Raw genomic sequence first — 19,511 nt, forward strand, 5'->3', positions numbered from 1 at the left:
GGGGAAATGTGATGATTTTGGGGAAGATATGAGGATTTGGGGGAATTCCCGATTCCTCATGCACAGAGAACACCCTTGATCTACCAGAGGTGAAGCCAGATGAGTCACAGCCAGGATTCCAGGAAGAATTTGGGTGAAATTCAAATGGTTTTGGGTTTTGTGCTTGGAACGAGTCTTGGGTCTTTGTGCCAGGATGCCAGGGAGATGCTGGGAGGTGGGGACATGGCAATGGGGTGGTGACCACCAGCACCAGTAACAGCACGATGAAAAAATCCACCAGCAGGAGCTCTGGCGCAGTAGTAGGTGGCCGTGTCACTGTCCCTGAGGCTGTTCATCTGCAGCGTCACCGTGCTCTGGGAGTTGTCCCTGGAGATGGTGAATCGGCACTGGACCCAGGGCGTGTAGTCTATCCAAATACCACCGCTGCGCAACGTACTCCAGCCCCTTCCTAGGCACCTGGCGTACCCACAACATGTTGTAGTTCCTGAAGTCAAAGCCAGAGCCCTTGCAGAGGAGGCGCAGGGACCCCCTGGCTGTCTGGAGGCCCCTCCGGACTCCACCAGCGTCACGGCTGCCCGCAGCCCTGGAGAAGGAGGAAGGACACCAGTGAGTCGCCCGCTCCCACCATCATCATCATCATCATCATCATCATCATCATCATCATCATCATCATCATCATCATCATCATCATCATCATCTCCATCACCACATCCTCACCACCCCCTCGTTACCTGGGAGAGCGACAAGGAAGAGGAGGATGGGGGAGGCCCAGTGTGTGCCCATGGTGATGGGTGGTGGGTTTGGGGAGGGGGGTGATGGCACCATGACAGGGGTCGGGCGTTTCCTATAGGGTGGAGGGGTGGGGTGTGATTAACATAACCAGGCGGGGAGGCAGAAAGAAGGGCTGGGCTCGTTAGCAACACCTCCTGTGGTTATTGGAGAACAAGACAGGTGCCTGAACACTGGAGGATGAGCAGTGTCACTCTGGTCTGACTACAGGCCAGTCAGCCTCAGCTCTGTCCCTGGAAAGGGGATGGAGCAGCTTGTGCTGGATGCCATCTCCAAGCAGCTGGAAGAGAAGAAGGTGATGAGGAGCAGTCAGCAGGGATCACCAAGGGCAGATCGTGCTCCACCAATCCCGTAGCCTCCTGTGACGTCATCATCACCGGCTGGGTCGATGGTCCTGGTGGGTGACGGGTTGGCCATGAGCCAGCAGTGTGGGACACAGGGGGCCATGGGCAGCCTCTGCTCAGTGTCTGTGGGGACAGGACAAGGGGCGATGGGCTCAAGTGGGAGCACAGGGAGTTCTGCACCAACCTGGGGAAGAACTTCTTCCCGGTGAGGGTGAGGGAGCCCTGGGACAGGCTGCCCAGGGGGTGTGGAGTCTCCTTCTCTGGAGAGATTCCAGCCCCGTCTGGACACCGACCTGTGTGCCCTGTCCTAGGGACCCTGCTTGGGCAGGGGGTTGGACCCCATGGGCTTTGGAGGTCCCTTCCTACCCCTGTCACTCTGTGACTCTGTGATAATTTAATTAATTAATTAAATCTAAACAGCTGCCACAGCTTCCCTGGACACATTGTGATTAATTAATTTAATTAGCAATTACTACAGCTGTCATGGCTTCCCTGGACACCTTCTAATTATTTAATTTACCCCTTGTTTTCTCTGGACATCTCAGACCAGACTCTCATAATCTGTTAATTAATTACTTAGTTAACTAATATAAACTAATGAATTAATTTTTCCCTGTGCCTCATTCCATGCAGAGCTAATCAAATAAGTCAAAAGAAACCACCCTATGGGTGTGCTCGTTAGCAATCTGATACCCACAGGAGGTGTTTCTAACGAGCCCAACACTTCTTCTCCCCTCTCTGCCTCATTATGCAAATCACCCCTCACCCCTCCACCCTATAAGAACCCCCTGACCCTTGTCATGGTGTCATCACCCCCCTCTGCAAACCCACCACCCATCACCATGGGCACACACTGGGCCTCCCCCATCCTCCTCTTCCTCGTCGCCCTCCCAGGTAATGAGGGGGTGGTGAGGACGTGGCGATGGAGATGATGATGATGATGATGATGATGATGATGATGATGATGATGATGATGATGGTGGGAGCGGGCGACTCACTGGTGTCCTTCCTCCTTCCCCAGGGCTGTGGGCGGCCGTGACGCTGGTGGAGTCCGGAGGGGCCTCCAGATACCTGGGGGGTCCCTGTGCCTCCTCTGCAAGGGCTCTGGCTTCGACTTCAGCAGCACTGGAATGGGATGGTTGCCCCAGGCGCCTGGGAAGGGGCTCGAGTACATCGCGGGTATTAGCAACACTGGTGGCAGCAAATGGTACGCGCCGTCGGTCCAGGACCAGTTCAGCATCTCCAGGGACAACTCCCAGAGCACGGTGACGCTGCAGATGAACAGCCTCAGGGACGGTGACACGGCCACCTACTACTGTGCCAAAACTGCTACTGGTGTTACTAATGTTGGTGGCGCTGACCCCATACCCGTGTCCCTACCTCCCTGATGAAAAATTCTGGCCCATTATTGACACTTTTTGACCCATCCTTTAGTATTTTTATCCCAAATCTTACCCACTTTTGTTCAAATTTCTTGTGGTGCCCACCAACCGCTTGGGCCCTTTGGAAAACCCTTGAATATTGGCCCTCAGCTTAAGGTTAGGGTTAGGGACTGTAAATATTGTCCAATTCAAGGCCAAAGTCTCTACTGACCAAGGCTGAGCTTATCAGTGATGGTCACATCACCTCTGGGAATCACAGTTTGGTAGAAAAAGACCCTGCAGGCAGCTGCATTTTGCCCCCAGAGAAGGGGGTGAGGAGGTGTGAGGAGCCATATTGACACCAAGGACAGGGAAGAAGGAGGAGGGGGGGAAGAATGGGGCCCTACAGGTTACCAGTGAGAGAGATTCCCCTGCAGCCCGTGGAGAAGCCCATGGTGCAGCGGGTGTCCCCTCGCAGCCCATGGATAAGGACGGGGAGCAGAGACCATCTACAGCCTGTGCAGAGACCGACCCAGCCCGCAGCAGGTTTGCTGGGGACTTGTGGCTCTGGGGGGGACCAGGCTGGAGCAGTCTGGGCCCCAAGGTCAGCACCCCATGGAAGGAGCCGCGCTGAGGCCCGTGGTGAGGAGATGACTCCCTGACAGAGAGGACTCAGGCTGCAGAAGCTGGTGGAGGTCTGTCTGCCGTGGGTGGGACCCCACGGTGCCGCAGGGGAAGGGGGTGCAGAATTCCCCCCCTCCAGCTAAGAAGGAAAAGAAGTTGGGAGAAACTGACTGGAACCCCATTCCCCAGTCCCTGCCCCTCCCTGTGCCACAATAGGGGGAAGAAGGGGGTAAAGTCATGACTAAAGTGCAGTCTGCTAAGGAGGGAGGGGTGGGGGAAGGTGCTTTAAGACCTGGCCACACTTCTCATCACCCGACTCTGGTGTCACTGGGGGTGCAGTTGTAGTGTAATACATCACTTTTCTTTCCTTTACTCTGTGCTGAGTCTGTTTTGCTCGTTGCACTAATTGCAGAGTGATCCCTCTGTCCTGAGCTTGGATCCTCACCCTCCTGACCGCTGTTTGCTCCCCTTTTCAGCAGAGAACAGGTGTGAGCGAGCGGTTTGCTGGGCATTTGGCCTCCCTCCCCTCCCTCCCCACCTCGTTATACAAATCATCTCCCACCCCTCTGCTTTATAAGGACCCCCTGACCCCATCATGCTGCCATCAGGGTCTGAGTACCCTGACGCCTTTGCCCCACCCCTCGGCCTCAATATTCTCCCTCCCTGCCCAATGTCACCCCTTTCTCCTCAGTCTCAGCCCTCATCATCCAGCTGTGACAGTGCCCCAAGGGCCGAGGGTCAGGGTGACCAGTTGAGAGTTGGGGTGACCAGTTGTGGGTTGGGTGGAACGGTCACGTCTGAATGGGGCTGGGGAAAGCTGGAGGCCAGTGTGCAAGGGTTGAGCAAAGGCCTCAAGGGGTTGGTGGGCACCACAGGCATGTTTGAACCAAAAAGGTCAAGATTTGAGCTGAAGATAGGCAAGGATGGGTTAAAAGCGTTTGATAATGGGCCAAAATTCTTCTCCAGGGAGGTGGGGACACGGAGACGGGGTCAGGGCAACCGCCACAACCAGCATCATCATCTTCTTTGGCGCAGTAGTAGGTGGCCGTGTCACCGTCCCTGAGGCTGTTCATCTGCAGCGTCACCGTGCTCTGGGAGTTGTCCCTGGAGATCCTGAAGCGCCCCATGACCGATGCTGCGTACCATGTGCCACCAGTTCTGTCAATACTTGCAACCCACTCCAGCCCCTTCCCAGCTGCCTGGCGCACCCAGTTCATATTGGTGCTGCTGAGGTCAAAGCCAGAGGCCTTGCAGAGGAGGCGCAGGGACCCCCTGGGTGTCTGGAGGCCCCTCCGGACTCCACCAGCGTCACGGTCACCCGCAGCCCTGGGGAAGGAGGAAGGACACCAGTGAGTCGCCCCATCTGACTTGCCCAAAATGCGACCTGTTTTACCCTGAACTCCAACCCATCACCCCAAACCTCGGCCCTTGGAACCACCTCTCGACGCAACCTTGTCAACTCAACACTCACCAGCTTCAGTCCAAACCAAGACCCTTCTTCTCAGCCCCTGGACCTTGTGGCCTCAGTCCCTTGACCCTCTTGCCCAAAACCCCACCCCACATATCCCAAACTTTGACAGTTCCTGCTCCAACCCCCAGCAGTGTTGGCCCAGCCCTTGGCCAGGCACCCAAGGACTCAACCGCCTCCGTCCCGCCCTGACCACCTGCCCCAGCATCGACCGTTTGTGCTCCAGAACTCAAATGGCTTGGCCAAGACCTTGAATGTTTGGCCCAGGTCCAACCCTGGCACCACCCAGACCCTTCCTGAGCCCTGATCCCCCCAGAGCCAGACTTGCTCGCACCAATGGCTGGGACATGGCCGTGGAGGGCAAAGGTGGGACCAGGCAACTCACTGGTGTCCTTCCCCCTTCCCCAGGGCTGCGGGCGGCCGTGACGCTGGTGGAGTCCGGAGGGGCCTCCAGACACCTGGGGGGTCCCTGCGCCTCCTCTGCAAGGGCTCTGGCTTTGATTTCAGCAACACTGGCATGGGATGGATGTGCCAGGCACCTGGGAAGGGGCTGGAATACATCACAGGTATTAACTGGAATCGTGGTTGGTCCGGCTATTCCCTGTCAGTCCAGGGCCGGTTCAGCATCTCCAGGGACAACTCCCAGAGCACGGTGACGCTGCAGATGAACAGCCTCAGGGACGGTGACACGGCCACCTACTACTGCGCCATAAGTGCCACTGGTGGTACTAATGTTGGTGGCCCTGACCCCATACCCGTTTCCCCACCTCCCTGGTGAACAATTCTGGCTCATTATTGAACACTTTTTGACCCAACTTTGAGTCTTTTTGGCCCAAATCTTACCCACTTTTTTCAAACGTTTTTGTGGTGCCCACCAACCTCTTGGCCCCTTTGCAAAATACCTTGACCATTGGACTTCAGTTAAAGGTTAGGGTCAGGGACTGTAAATATTGGACAATTCAAGGCCAATGTAGCTGCTGACCAAGGCTGAGCCCATCAGCGGTGGTCACATCGCCTCTGGAAGTCACAGTTTGGTAGAAAAAAAACCCCTGCAGGCCGCTGCATTTTGCCCCCAGAGAAGGGGGTGAGCTGATGTGAGAAGCCGTGCAGACACCAAGGCCAGGGAAGAAGGAGGGAGGGGGAAGAATGAAGCCCTTAGGGTGCCAGAGAGAGATTCCCCTGCAGCCCGTGGAGAAGCCAATGGTGCAGCGGGTGTCCCCTCGCAGCCCATGGATAAGGACGGGGAGCAGAGACCATCTACAGCCTGTGCAGAGACCGACCCACCCCGCAGCAGAGTGGGAGAGCGGCTTTGGTGGGCGTCTGGCCTCCAGCCAGGGCCAAACCACCACCTACGGCCACGGCCTTGGCCCTCGGGGGGAGCAAGTCTGGGCTGAGCCTTGGACATGGCTCCAGTGGGCGAGGGTTGGGGTGACCAGTTGAGGTTTGGGGTGAAGCCTGTTGTAGTTGGAGAGAAATGGTCAAAGCTGGAGGCCAATGGCCAAGGGTTGGGCAAAGGGCTCAAGGGGCGGGTGGGCACCACAGGCAGGTTTGAACAACAGTGGGAAACAATTTGAGCCAAAAATATTCAAAGATGGGTCAGAAAATGCTCATAGGAGGACAAGAGTGTTCTCCATGGAGGTGGGAAACCGGGGACGGGGTCGGGGCCACCAGTATTAAAAGCACCACCAGCACCATAAACAGCTCTGGCGCAGTAGTAGGTGGCTGTGTCACCGTCCCTGAGGCTGTTCATCTGCAGCGTCACCGTGCTCTGGGAGTTGTCCCTGGAGATGGTGAAACGCCCCTTGACTGATGACATGTAGACTGTGCTGCTCCCATCCTTGTTAATACCCGTGACACACTCAAGCCCCTTCCCGGGTGCCTGGCGCACCCATCCCATGTCGTAGTTGCTGAAGTCGAAGCCAGAGCCCTTGCAGAGGAGGCGCAGGGACCCCCCGGGTGTCTGGAGGCCCCTCCGGACTCCACCAGCGTCACGGCCGCCCGCAGCCCTGGGGAAGGAGGAAGGACACCAGTGAGTCGCCCCATCTGACTTGCCCAACCCTTGACTGCTTTTGACACAAACCCCAACCCATCACCCCAAACCTTGACCCCTGGAGCCACGGCAAAGGCTCTGCCCAGACTTGCTCCCCTTGAAGGATGTGGAGGGCACTGGTGGAACTGGGCAACTCACTTGACAGTTTCTTTAACTTTTTGAATGTTTAAATTTTTTTTACCAATAATTTTGTTTTTTAGCCCCAAACCCTTTTGGAATCACAGTGGTTATCTCTGTCAAATTGATTTTTGGGGCACCAGCGTAGTTGTCAGTGTCTCCTCCGTTAAGTCCTCGTCACCATCATCTCCCCGGCACCAATTTTGACCTTTTTAGCCCCCAAATTCCACCCTCCCAGGGCAGGGGGAGGAGGGGGAGGTGACGAGGGTTAATCCAACCCCCTCCCAAAATTCCACCCTTGAGGCCATCATTGGGTCAAAATGTGGGGTAGTTGGGTGTGGGGGGGAGGAAATCACATTTTGAGATGAGAAATTTGATTTTGAGGGAGAATTTGGGGAATTTGGGAGCATTTGGATTGTTTACAGTTAGAGCAGGGCAATGTAACTGGCCAAAAATGTCAATTCTTAGGGTGTTTTTGTGATTTCCACCAAAAAGAAATATCACGCCAAGGCAATTTAATTGTAGAAAATGGGGAAAAAACTTCAAATTTGGGGAATTTGAAAATTTTTTAGGGCAGAATTGAAAATGTTGGTGAATTAAGTTGATTCTTGGAGGAAAAATGGAATTTTGGAGATGAAAATTGGCTCAAAAATTAATTTATACAGATTTTATTTTGTGAAATACCATCCATAGATGAGTTGCTGGTGGAAAATTGAATTGCAGGGGAATTTAATTGGAAAAATACTTTGAAATATTACATTTTAGAAGGTTTGGGTCGAGTAGAACTAGCGATTTTTTGAAAAAATTCCCAACCCCCTCAAGTAAATGTGATCTTAAATATTTAGAATTTAAATTTTTTCTTGCATAAATTTAAAAAAAATAAAATATAAAATGAAAATATGACATTTTAATTTTGCTTGGGCAAAATTTTAGGGTAAATATAAGGTGATCACAGATTTTTGGGGGGATTTTTATGTGTTTTTTGGCTGGAGACGTAAAAACTTCACTATAGAAAGTTAAAAAATAGATGAAAATCTGTAAAAATCTTCTTTCAAATGTATTTAAAATTAATTTAATGTAAATTAATGTTATTAATATTTTCAGAGAATATGTATAAGCTGATATTTAGAAATAAGAAAATAAGCAAAATTGAGAAATTAAGGGGAAATTAAGGGGTAATTAAAGATAAATTAAGGCAAAATTAAGGGGAAATTAAGCAGAAATCAATGACATTGGAAAAATATATTTGAAATTGATAAAATGAAGAATTAATGAAATTAGCAATTGATAGAATTTGGAATTAATGGAATTAAGAATTGATAAAACTAGAAATTAATCAAGTTAAGAATTAATCACTTGAGGACTTCACCTCCTGAACTTTTAATTTGACCCAACCCCATGATTATTATGAAAAGAAATACGCTTTTTTTGGTAAATAACAATAATTTCAAATTTCAGAAGGGGATTTGATGAATTTGGGGGGGGTGGGTTTTATTGGTAAATTTTATTGATATGTAGAATTTTCCCCCTCCCAATTTCCCAGGCTTTCTAAATGCAAGAGAAACTGAGACAAATACAAGAAAAACTGAGTAAAATTGAGAAAACTTAAGAGAAAGTGAGAAAATTTTTGAGAAATATAAGAAAAATCAAGCAAAATCTTTAAAACTGAAAGAAATTGAGAACACTTGATAGAAATAGAAGAAAATTTTGGAAAAAATAGAGGAAATTTGAGAGAAATTGAGAAAAATGGAGATAAATGGAATAAAATTTGAGTAAATATAAGAAAAACAGAGAAAAATTGAGAAGATTTGTGAGAATTTGAGAAAATTTGGGAGAAATATAGAAAAGAAGGAGAAAAATTAAGAGAAATGAGCAAAAAAAAGGAAAAAATAATAGAGAAAATCTAAAATAAAGAAAATATTTCCAAAATTCAGCAAATTCTGAAAAATTGAGTAAAATATGAATTTAGAAATATGTGCCAAAGAAGGTGGTGGTGGTTATGCTGGCCCCGACCATGTCACCATGTCTTCACCTCCATGGAAAACAATTCTGGCCCATTCTCAGCCTTTTCTGACTCAGCTGTGAGTATTTTCAGCCCAAATCTTGCCCACTTTGGTTCAAACCTGCCTGTGGTGCCCACCGACCCCTTGAGCCCTTTGCCCAACCCTTGGCCATGGGTCTCCAGCTTTGGCTGTTTCCTTCACACCTCAACCCTCTTAGCTGCAAACCCCAACCCATAAACCCAACCCCCAGCTGGTCACTCAACCCCCAACTGGTCACCCCAACCCTCGGCCCTTGGGTCACTGTCACAGCCGGGTGCCGAGGGCTGAGACTGAGGAGAAACGGGTGACGTTGGGCCAGGGAGGGAGAAGGTTGAAGCTGAAGGGTGGGAGGAACATGGAACTCAGTCCACACGGCCACAGTTGACAAAATGAGTCAAGATTTGGGCCAAAACCCCTCAGGGTTGGGTCAAAAAAGGCTGATAATGGTCAGAATTTTTCTCTTGGGGCGGTGGGGACATGGGGACAGGGCCGGGGCCTCCACCAGCACCAGCACCATGAGCAGGTTTGGCGCAGTAGTAGGTGGCCGTGTCACTGTCCCTGAGGCTGTTCATCTGCAGCGTCACCGTGCTCTGGGAGTTGTCCCTGGAGATGCTGAACCGGCCCTTGACTGACGGTGCGTAGCTGGTCCAAACACCATTGTAGCCAATAGCTGCGACGTACTCGAGCCCCTTCCCGGGCGCCTGGCGAGCCCAAGTCATGCCAGTGTTGCTGAAGTCAAAGCCAGAGCCCTTGCAGAGGAGGCGCAGGGACCCCCCGGGTGTCTGGAGGCCCCTCCGGACTCCACCAGCGTCACGGCCGCCCGCAGCCCTGGGGAAGGAGGAAGGACACCAGTGAGTCACCCACTCTCACCATCATCATCATCTCCATCGCCACGTCCTCACCACCCCCTCGTTACCTGGGAGGGCGACGAGGAAGAGGAGGATGGCGGAGGCCCAGTGGGTGCCCATGGTGATGGGTGGTGGGTTTGGGAAGGACGTGATGGCACCACAACGGGGGTTGGGGGGTTCTTATACGGCGGAGGTGTGGGAGGTGATTTGCATAATGAGTCAGGGATGGTGATAAGAAGGAGGCGTTCTGTTAGGAACACCTCCAATAGGTATCGTATCACTAATGAGCGCACCAATAGAGTAGTTTGTTTTGACTTAATTAATCAGTTCCCCAGGGAATGAGGCTCATTGAAAAAATAATTAATTAATTGATTAATTGATTGATTACCTGCATCTGGTCTCAGGTCGCAAGTCACAAGAAGGGTTTAATTAATTAATTAGAAATTCTCCAGGGAAGCAATGGCAGTTGTAGGATTTAATTAATTAATTATGGGGAGATGGGTGGCAGAATTCAATTAAGAAGTCTGTTAATTAAGTAATTATAGGGGCCTCTGGGGAGCCTGTGTCATGTTTGGGGCAAAAGTAATTAAGAAATCCATGAATTAATTGATGATTTAGGGTGTCTGGGGGAGCCTGTGGCAGGGACATGGTGACCGTGATGCCTCAGGAAGCCGGAATCCAAACTCAGTGGCCTTGGTGCCTCTGCAGCAGGATCCTTGATGGCAGCGCTGGGCACACAGGGGATCGATCGCTCCTCCCTGGGTGTGCTGATCACAGCCAGATTTCTCACCCTGACACACATTAACTACACACAGTCAGGGTCGTTGCTGAGAGAAGGCAGGGTTGTGCTAATTATTCCCAGGAAGTCATTCCCATTCCCTCCTCCCAGCTAGAGCGTGCTCAGTGGCACTCAGGGGCTCTGCCGCTGGGCTTCAGGGATGAAGGCTGGACGTCTTCCTCTCCCTCAGCTCATCCTCTTTATGTTTCTGCTCCCTGGCTGCCTGAGCTCAAACACACATTCCTGCACCGACTCGTTAGGAAGCCCTGTAACTGGAAACAAGATATACTCTGTCTCTTAATTGCTCGTTGGGCTCATTATTTATGACTCCCCGGTCGTCACTTTCTGCAGCCCCAAGGCTGTTGCACTCTCATGGCTCAGTTTGGTAGCCGCTGTCACCCAACAGCTCACACAGTTACAGCCACATTCGACTGAAATCCAACCCAAATCTGTTCTTAAAATACTCCAATTAAACTTCTATTACTTGTCTCAATCTGCATCTCCATCAATCTATTCAGCATCATTACACTTCATTGAATCACCAGGGTTGGAGCTCGGGGTGCTTTGGGCAGCAGCTGGGGAGGTTTTGGGGCAAAGAGTTGGGATTTGAGTGCAGAGGGTCAAGGGTTTGGGAAAGGGTCAGAGCTCGGGGCCAGCAGTCAGGGTCTGGACAAGCATGGCCAAGGGTTGGGCAAGTCAGATGGGGCAACTCACCCCACCCAAAAGCTCACCCACCGGTGGCTTCACCTGCGGCAGCTCCACCACCCTTCGGATTGTTCTGGAAGTGTTGGGGTGGGTTCACTGTGGCAGAGCTGCTTATGGTTATTATGGTGATTATGTTACTGGTGGCCCCAACCCAAAAATCACCATTTTTGACCCAAAATTGGGGAGTTTCCCTCTTTATACCCATTTTTAATTCAAATATTTAAACTCTTCTCCCTCTTTGACCATTTTGTCCAAATCTTCATATTCTTTTACCATTTATGCCACATTTACCCCCCCAAATTAGGGACTTGTGTGCCTAAAGTCATCACTTTTTGCCCACAAATTGCACTTTTTTACCACTATTCCCCAACATAGAGGCATTTTACAGCCTAAAATTGCCATTTTTGACACAAAATTGGGGAATTTTCTAATTTAAACCCATTTTTGACACAAATATTTCAATTGGTTTCCCAATTTTGCCCCCTTTCCCACAAATCTTTTTTTTTTTACGAATTATGTCTCTTTTTTTTCCCAAATATAGCCTTTAATTGCCATAAATCAGCATTTTCACTCCAAAGTAAGCCTTTTTTAAAACTTTTTGGCCAATTCCCCTCACATTTAGGCAATACTTGAACATTTCAGAGCATTTCCCCCTACCTCTCCCAATTTCTAACATGCACCCAAAAAAATTCATGGAAATTTTTGAACAAAATAGATTTTTTTTAAAAAAATGTAAATTTCAGAGAATTTTCTGGAAATGTTTTGAACGTTTGGAAATTTTTAGAATTTTTTTCCCAAAATGTGTCTTTTTAACCCCAAAAGCTTTGGGAGGGGAAATGCCAAGCATGAATCACAGTGTTTATACTGGTTTAATTGATTCGTGGGGCACCGGAGCCGTCGTCACCATCTCCTCCGGTAAGTCCTTGTCACCATCATCTCCCCAGGACCAATTTTGGCTTTTTGGCCCCAAAATTTCACCATCCCACAGTGGGGGCGGGTGGGGGAGTTGACGAGGGTCGACCCCCATCCCCAAAATTCCACCCTGGAGGCCGTCGTTGGGTCAAAATGTGGGGTTCTTGGGAGGAGGAGGGAAATTCTATTTTGAGGTGAGAAATTTGATTTTTGGAGAGAATTTGGGGAATGTTGGTGAATTTTGGGAGGTTTTAGTTAGGGCAGTTTTAGAGTGTCGCCCAGTCGGACTTGCCCACAAACCCCAACTTATCACCCCAGACTTTGACCCCTGGAGCCACGGCAAAGGCTGGGCCCAGACCTGCTCCACTTGAAGGACAAGGATACGGACATGGAGGGTGATGGTGGGAGCGGGCGACTCACTGGTGTCCTTCCTCCTTCCCCAGGGCTGCGGGCGGCCGTGACGCTGGTGGAGTCTGGAGGGGCCTCCAGACATCCGGGGGGTCCCTGCGCCTCCTCTGCAAGGGCTCTGGCTTCACCTTCAGAACCAACCATGGCATGGGATGGGAGCGCCAGGTGCCTGGGAGGAGGCTGCAATGGGTTGCAACTATTTACACCAGTAATGGCAACACCTACTAGGCGCCGTCGGTCCAGGGCCGGTTCAGCATCTCCAGGGACAACTCCCAGAGCACGGTGACGCTGCAGATGAACAGCCTCAGGGACGGTGACACGGTTACCTACTACTGCGCCAAAGAAGATGGTGCTGGTGGTGTTTATGCTGGTGGCTCCGACCCCGTCGTCATGTCCCAACTTCTGAGATAACAATTCTTGACAATTATCAGCTTTTTTTGCCCCAACCTTGAGTGTTTTCAGCCCAAATCGTGACGGTTCCAGGTCATGCCCTTGAGCGTGTGGCCTGAGCTCCCTGACCCCGGTTCCCTGACACAGTTTTCGATGGAAAATTGTTCTAATTTTGGGTAAAAATTTGAAGTATTGAATTTTGGCAGGTCTGGGAGGAGTAGAAATAGTGATTTTTGGAAATGATTCCCACCCTCTCCACTTGATGTGATCTTAAAAATTTTAAATTCAAAATTTTTAAATATAAAATTTTTCATGCATAAATTTTAAAATACTGAAAATTAAAATTTTATCATTTTCCAACTCAGCCCCTGGACTGACGGCACGTAGACTGTGCTGACACCATCCCTGTTAATACCCGCGACCCGCTCAAGCCCCTTCCCAGGTGCCTGGCGCTCCCACTCCATGCCCTTGGTGCTGAAGGTGAAGCCAGAGCCCTTGCAGAGGAGGCGCAGGGACCCCCCGGGTGTCTGGAGGCCCCTCCGGACTCCACCAGCGTCACGGCCGCCCGCAGCCCTGGGGAAGGAGGAAGGACACCAGTGAGTCGCCCACTCCCACCATCATCATCATCTTCATCATCATCATCATCATCATCATCATCATCATCATCATCATCATCATCATCATCATCTCCATCGCCACGTCCTCACCACCCCCTCGTTACCTGGGAGGGCGACGTGGAAGAGGAGGATGGTGGAGGCCCAGCAAGTGCCCATGGTGATGGGTGGTGGGTTTGGGGAGGTGGGGTGATGGCGCCATGACAGGGGTCAGGGGATTCTTCCAGGGCGGAGGGGTGGGGGTGATTTGCATAATGAGGCAGGGAGGGGGAAAGAAGGGGTGGGCTCGTTAGCAACACCTCCTGTGGGTATCAGATTGCTAACGAGCACACCCATAGGGTGGTTTCTTTTGACTTATTTGATTAGCTCTCCAGGGAATAAGGCACAGGGAAAAATTAATTAATTACTTTCTATTAGTTAACTAAGTAATTAATTAATACATTACGAGGATCAGGTCTGAGATGTCCAGTGAAAACGGGGGTAAATTAATTAATTAGAAGGTGTCCAGGGAAGCGGGGTAGCTCTAAGAGTTAATTAATTAATTATCTCAGAATCACAGGGGTTGGAAGGGACCTCCGGAGCCCATGGGGTCCAACCCCCTGCCCATGCAGGGTCCCTAGGACAGGGCACACAGGGCGGTGTCCAGATGGGGCTGGAATCTCTCTAGAGATGGAGACTCAACACCCCCTGGGCAGCCTGTCCCAGGGCTCCCTCACCCTCACTGGGAAGAAGTTATTCCCCAGAGTGGTGCTGAACTCCCTGTGCTCTAACTTGAGCCCATCGCCCCTTGTCATAAATAATGAGCCCAACGAGCAATTAAGAGACAGAGTATATCTTGTTTCCAGTTACAGGGCTTCCTAACGAGTCGGTGCAGGAATGTGTGTTTGAGCTTGGGTAGCCATGGAGCAGAAACATAAAGAGGATGAGCTGAGGGAGAGGAAGACGTCCAGCCTTCATCCCTAAAGCCCAGCAGCAGAGCCCCTGAGTGCCACTGAGCACGCTCTAGCTGGGAGGAGGGAATGGGAATGACTTCCTGGGAATAATTATCATAACCCTGATTTCCCCTACCTGACCTGCCTGACAGGCCTCCTTGCCTGACCTGACCGGCCGCTTTGCCAGACCAGCCACCTGACCTGACCGGCCACCTCGCCCGATCTGACCTTCCACCTGACCTGACCGGCTGCCTGACCTGACCTGACCTGACCTGACCTGACCAGCCGCCCGACCTGACTTGATCTGACTGGCCACCTTACCCGAATTGACCAGATGCCTGTCCGACCAGCCGCCTTGACCAACCTAACTGGCTGCCTCACCTTACCAGCAGCCTTGCCCAACCTGACCAGCTGCCTGACCGAAGGGATGCTTCACCTGACCATCCGCCTGACCTGACCGGCCGCCTGACTTGACCTGACCTGACCTGACCTGACCGGCCGCTTGACCTGTCTGGCCACCAGCCCGACCTGACCAGCCTCATTGCCCAACCGGATGCCTGACTTGACCAGCTGCCCTTCCTGACTGGCTGCCTGACCTGACCTGACTGGACACCTGACCAGACCGGCCCCCTGCCCATCCAGCCACCTGACCTGACCGGCCGCCTTGCCCTACCAGACCAGCTGCCTTCCTAATCTGCCTTGGGCTCTGTGCAGACCCCCTTTAATGGCTTCATTAACAGATTTCGCAGTTTCACCGTGCACCTGCCATGGGTTCTCTAGATACCCCCTGTAATTAATTAATTAACTGATTTCTTCATTACTTTCACTGCTTGTCTGCTATGGGCAGCATATAGACTCCCTTTAATTACTTGATTAACTGATTTCCTGATTACTTTTGTTGTGCATATGACTTGGGCTCCCTGGATACCCCTTTTAATGATTTAATTAAATTATTTCTTGATTGTCTTCCGCCGTGTCTCTCCTCATAATTAATTAATTAACCCACACAGCTGCCACATCTTCCCTGGAGATTTTATAATTAATTTATTAAATCCTTGTTTTGACCAGGCACCTGAGACCAGATGTTTGTAATTCATTCATTAACTAATTAGCTAATTTATTAATTATTCCCCTACCCTCATTCCCTGGAGAACTAATTAATTAAGTCCAAACCAAACCAAGTGGGTGTGCTTGTTAGAAATCTGATACCCAGGGGGAGGTAACGAGCCACTTCCACCATCCCCGCCTCGTTCTGCAAATCACCCGCCACCCCTCTGCCCTATAAGAACCCCCCAATTCCATCATGGCTCCATCACCCCCCTCCCCAAACCCACCACCCATCACCATGGGCACCCACTGGGCCTCCACCATCCTCCTCTTCCTCGTCACCCTCCCAGGTAATAAGGGGGTGGTGAGGACGTGGCAATGGAGGGGATGATGATGATGATGATGATGATGATGGTGGGAGCGGGCGACTCACTTGTGTCCTTCCTCCTTCCCCAGGGCTGCGGGCGGCCGTGACACTGGTGGAGTCCAGAGGGGCCTCCAGACACCCGGGGGGTCCCTGTGCCTCCTCTGCAAGGGCTCTGGCTTTGACTTCAGCACCAAGGGCATGGAGTGGGTGCGCCAGGCGCCTGGGAAGGGGCTCGAGTACGTCGCGGGTATTAGCAACACTGGTAGCAGCAAATGGTACGCACCGTCAGTCCAGGGCCGGTTCAGCATCTCCAGGGACAACTCCCAGAGCACGGTGACGCTGCAGATGAACAGCCTCAGGGACGGTGACACGGCCACCTACTTCTGTGGCAAAGAAGATGGTGGTGGTGCTGGTTATGGTGGCCCTGACCCCATCCCCATTTCACCACCACCCTGGAGAACAATTCTGGCCCAGTATCAGCCTTCTCTGACCCAAATTTGGCTGTTTTCAGGTCACACCTCACCCTCTGTTGGTCAGAACCTGCCTGTGGTGCCCACCAACCCCTGGAGCCCTTTGCCCAACCCTTGGCCATTGGCCACATGGAGCCAAACATGGTCAGCTCTTGGCCTGAAGCAGCTCGAGCTCGGGGCAGAACAGCAAAGCTGGGCAAGGCGTCACTCCAAGGACCAAGGGCTTGGCTGACCAGTTGAGGGTTTGGGGTGACCAGTTGAGGGTTTGGGGTGAAGAGTGTTGAGGGTGGAGGGAAACAGTCAAGTCTTGAGGCCAATGATCCATGGTTGGGCAAAGGGCTCAAGGGGTTGGTGGGCACCACAGGCAGGTTCTGAACCAAAGTAGTTGAGATTTGGGCCAAAACTCATTGAAGTTGGGGCATAACGGTCAACGCTGTGGCCAAAATCCAACTGCCCCCATATACTTTTTCCTCTTTCACCTCTCCCTTACTGACCTTTGCTGCATCTCCACCACTGTTCCCAAATCCACAGCCAATTCCTTGTGGGACACCCGGGCCATTTCCTACACAGAATCACAGAATCATAGAGGTTGGAAGGGACCTGGAGAGCTCATTGGGTCCAACCCCCCTGCCAGAGCAGCTCCCCAGCTCATACTGCACAGGGTGGCGTCCAGACGGGGCTGGAATCTCTCCAGAGATGGTGACTCCACACCCCCTGGGCAGCCTGTCCCAGGGCTCCCTCAGCCTCACTGGGGAAAAGTTCTTCCACATGTTGGTGCAGAACTTCCTATGTTCCAACTTGCAGCCATTGCCCCTTGTCCTGTCCCCACAGACACTGAAAAGGGGCTGCCCATTTCCCCTGCATCCCCTGCTTAAGATAATTATAAACTTTAATTAGGTCCCCCCTTAGTCTTCTTTTCTCCAGGCTGAACAGCCCCAGCTCACTCAGCCTTTCCTCACAGGGGAGATGCTTCAGGCCCTTCATCATCTTCGTAGCCCTTCTCTGGACTCTCTCCAGGAGATCCCTGGCTGTTTGATCCCAGGGAGCCCAAAACTGGACACAATACTCCAGGTGGGGCCTGACCAGGGCAGAGCAGAGGTGGAGGATCACCTCCTTTGACCTGCTGCCCACACTCCTCCTGATGCCCCCAGGATCCCATTGTCTCTCTCAGCCCCCAGGGCACACTGCTGGCTCATGGCCAACCTGTCATCTACCAGGACCCCCAGGTCCTTCTCCACTGAGCTCTTCTCCAGCAGGTCACCCCCAGCCTGTCCTGATTCCAGCAGTTGTTCCTTCCCAGGTGCCAGACTCTCCACTTGCTTTGGTTGACCCTCATCTGGTCTCTCCCTGCCCAGCTCTCCAGCCTGTCCAGGTCTCTCTGGATGGCAGCGCAGTGTCCTGCCTGTCAGCCACTCCTCCCAGCTCTGGATCATCGGGTACTGGCTGAGGGTGGATGCCATTCCCTCATCAAGGTCGTCAATGAAGATATTAAACAGGACTGGACCCAGCACCAAGCCCTGGGGAACACGGCTAGTAACAGGCCTCCAGTCAGATTCTGCTCCTCGAATCACAACCCTCTGGGCTCGGTCCGACAGCCAGTTCTCAACCCACCTCACCGTCCACTCATCTATCCCCTGCTCTCTCAGCTTTGCTATCAGGGTGTCATGGGAGACAGTATCAAAGGCCCTGCTGAAGTCAAGGTAAATGACACCAACTGCTCTCCCTCCATCTACCCAGCCTGTTATGAGATTGTAGAAGGCTGTGAGATTGGTCAAGCACGATTTCACAGAATCACAGAATCACAGAATTATCAAGGTTGGAAAAGACCTAAAAGATCATCCAGTCCAACCATTCACCTATTACTACTAGCTCCCACTAAACCATGTCCCTCAATACAACGTCCAGTCTTTCTCTGAACACCCCCAGGGTCGGTGACTCCACCACCTCCCTGGGCAGTGCATTCCAGTGCCTGACTACCCTTTCAGAGAAGTAGTGCTTCCTAATGTCCAGCCTGAACCTCCCCTGCCGCAGCTTGATACCATTCCCTCTAGTTTGTCGCTGTCTACACGGGAGAAGAGGCCGACCCCTAGCTCACTACAACCCCCCTTAAGGAAGCTATAGAGAGCCATAAGGTCTCCTCTGAGCCTCCTCTTCTCCAGGCTGAACAATCCCAGCTCCCTCAGCCGCTCCTCGTAAGGCCTGTGTTCCAGACCCCTCACCAGCTTAGTAGCCCCCCTCTGAACGCGTTCCAGGGCCTCAATGTCTTTCCTGTAGTGAGGGGCCCAAAACTGAACACAGTACTCGAGATGCGGCCTCACAAGTGCTGAGTACAGGGGGACAATTACCTCCCTGTTCCTACTAGTAACACTATTTTTGATGCAAGCCAGGATGCCGTTGGCCCTCTTGGCCACCCGCGCACACTGTCGGCTCATGTTCAGCCGGGCATTAATCAGTACCCCCAGGTCCATTTCCTCCACACAGTCCTCCAGCCACTCCACCCCAAGCCTATAGCGCTGCCTGGGGTTGTTGTGGCCAAAGTGCAGGACTCGGCATTTGCTCTTGTTGAACCTCATGCCATTGGCTTCAGCCCAGCTCTCCAGCCTGTCCAGATCCCTCTGTAGGGCCTCGCTACCCCCAGGCAGATCCACACTCCCAGCCAATTTAGTGTCATCTGCAAACTTACTGAGGGTGCACTCAATGCCCTCATCTAGGTCATCAATAAAGATATTGAAGAGGACAGGCCCCAGCACCGACCCCTGGGGAACACCACTCGTGACCGGTCGCCAGCTGGATTTAACTCCATTTACTACCACTCTCTGAGCCCGGCCCTCCAGCCAGCTCCTTACCCAGCCGAGGGTGTACCCATCCAAGCCACGGGCTGCCAGCTTCTGCTGACTCTAGGGATGTGGTGAGATCACATGGGTAGAAAGTCAGAAGGGCTGAAGCCCAACTGGGACTCAGCCTGGCCAGTTCTGTACAGGAGAACCCAAGTCCTTCTCTAGGGAGATAATAGGAACAGGAGGGTCAAGGCCTGGACAGGTCTTGGCGATCAGGACAGGTGCCTGAACACTGGAGGATGAGCAGTGTCACTCTGGTCTGACTACAGGCCAGTCAGCCTCAGCTCTGTCCCTGGAAAGGGGATGGAGCAGCTTGTGCTGGATGCCATCTCCAAGCAGCTGGAAGAGAAGAAGGTGATGAGGAGCAGTCAGCAGGGATTCACCAAGGGCAGATCGTGTTCCACCAAT

This window comes from Gallinula chloropus, assembly GCF_964237585.1.
Source record: "Gallinula chloropus genome assembly, chromosome: 34".
NCBI lineage: Eukaryota > Metazoa > Chordata > Aves > Gruiformes > Rallidae > Gallinula > Gallinula chloropus.